The following is a 2,500-nucleotide window of genomic DNA, read 5'->3' on the forward strand; positions in this document are numbered from 1 at the left end:
CCAAGCCGGGGCAGTGGGAGCAGAGGCCTGGGTGGTGGGAGCCAGCCCGGGGCCGTGGAACCCAAGCCGGGGCAAAGGCTGGAGCTGTCCCCGGGGCCGTGGAACCCAAGCCGGGGCAGTGGGAGCAGAGGCCTGGGTGGTGGGAGCCAGCCCGGGGCCGTGGAACCCAAGCCGGGGCAGTGGGAGCAGAGGCATGGGTGGTGGGAGGCGGGAACTGTCCCCGGGGCTGTGGAACCCAAGCCGGGGCCGTGGAACCCAAGCCGGGGCAGTGGGAGCAGAGGCCTGGGTGGTGGGAGCCAGCCCGGGGCCGTGGAACCCTGCCCGGGGCAAGTGCGAGCCATAGCCTGGGTCCCCATTCAGTAACATGACCATAGGCACAGTTAGCTGACATGACCATAGGCACAGTTAGCTGACATGACCAGAGGCGGAATTAGCTGACATGACCAGAGGCGGAATTAGCTGACATGACCAGAGGCGGAATTAGCTGACATGACCAGAGGCAGAAGTAGCTGACATGACCATAGGCAGAAGTAGCTGACATGACCATGGGCAGAAGTAGCTGACATGACCATAGGCACAGTTAGCTGACATGACCAGAGGCGGAATTAGCTGACATGACCAGAGGCGGAATTAGCTGACATGACCAGAGGCAGAAGTAGCTGACATGACCAGAGGCAGAAGTAGCTGACATGACCATAGGCACAGTTAGCTGACATGACCAGAGGCGGAATTAGCTGACATGACCAGAGGCGGAATTAGCTGACATGACCAGAGGCGGAATTAGCTGACATGACCAGAGGCAGAAGTAGCTGACATGACCATAGGCAGAAGTAGCTGACATGACCATGGGCAGAAGTAGCTGACATGACCATAGGCACAGTTAGCTGACATGACCATAGGCAGAAGTAGCTGACATGACCATAGGCAGAAGTAGCTGACATGACCATAGGCAGAATTAGCTGACATGACCAGAGGCAGAATTAGCTGACATGACCATAGGCAGAATTAGCTGACATGACCATGGGCAGAAGTAGCTGACATGACCATAGGCACAGTTAGCTGACATGACCAGAGGCGGAATTAGCTGACATGACCAGAGGCAGAAGTAGCTGACATGACCATAGGCAGAAGTAGCTGACATGACCATGGGCAGAAGTAGCTGACATGACCATAGGCACAGTTAGCTGACATGACCAGAGGCGGAATTAGCTGACATGACCAGAGGCGGAATTAGCTGACATGACCAGAGGCAGAAGTAGCTGACATGACCAGAGGCAGAAGTAGCTGACATGACCATAGGCACAGTTAGCTGACATGACCAGAGGCGGAATTAGCTGACATGACCAGAGGCGGAATTAGCTGACATGACCAGAGGCGGAATTAGCTGACATGACCAGAGGCAGAAGTAGCTGACATGACCATAGGCAGAAGTAGCTGACATGACCATGGGCAGAAGTAGCTGACATGACCATAGGCACAGTTAGCTGACATGACCATAGGCAGAAGTAGCTGACATGACCATAGGCAGAAGTAGCTGACATGACCATAGGCAGAATTAGCTGACATGACCAGAGGCAGAATTAGCTGACATGACCATAGGCAGAATTAGCTGACATGACCATGGGCAGAAGTAGCTGACATGACCATAGGCACAGTTAGCTGACATGACCATAGGCAGAAGTAGCTGACATGACCATAGGCAGAAGTAGCTGACATGACCATAGGCAGAAGTAGCTGACATGACCATAGGCAGAAGTAGCTGACATGACCATGGGCAGAAGTAGCTGACATGACCATAGGCACAGTTAGCTGACATGACCATAGGCACAGTTAGCTGACATGACCATAGGCGGAGTTAGCTGACATGACCAGAGGCGGAATTAGCTAATATGACCATAGGCGGAATTAGCTGACATGACCAGAGGCAGAATTAGCCTACATGACCATGGGCAGAAGTAGCTGACATGACCAGAGCTCCAATTAAAAGTTACCTTCTTCTGAAGGGACAGATTTGCTATGTGTTACGGAGCGAGAGTTCCAGGAGGTCCCTGTGAACTCGTGGCTTCCTCCCTTAATGCAACTAGATGGCAGATACACTGGGGAGGTAGGTGCATATTACTAGGGGCACGGCATTTTCGATCAAAAAAATATTTCTAAGTCAGGACGGAGGTTCATTCTAAGGGCACGAGCGACCGATCTAAGCCGTGTGGGAGGCCCTGCACCCCGGTCAGGGTCCCCCTTCACCCCCTGGCGACATCCTCCCTTGGAAGTCTGCCCGGTGGCCCCCTCCCGCGCCCGGCGCCGGTTCAGGCCGGGCGGGAGGCCCCGTTCCTCGGGCTCAGGACCGGGCTAAGCCCCCTTAAGGACCTGGCCAAGCTCTGGTCACGTTGCGGGAAGGGGGGGTTGACCTCCCGTGCCCGGGCGCCCGTTCATGCGGGCCTGGAGGCTCCCATTTCCGGCTCGAGAACTGGGGTTTGCGCCCTTGGCTCCTCCGTGCGTT

This window comes from Acipenser ruthenus, unplaced genomic scaffold (assembly GCF_902713425.1).
Source record: "Acipenser ruthenus unplaced genomic scaffold, fAciRut3.2 maternal haplotype, whole genome shotgun sequence".
Lineage (NCBI taxonomy): Eukaryota > Metazoa > Chordata > Actinopteri > Acipenseriformes > Acipenseridae > Acipenser > Acipenser ruthenus.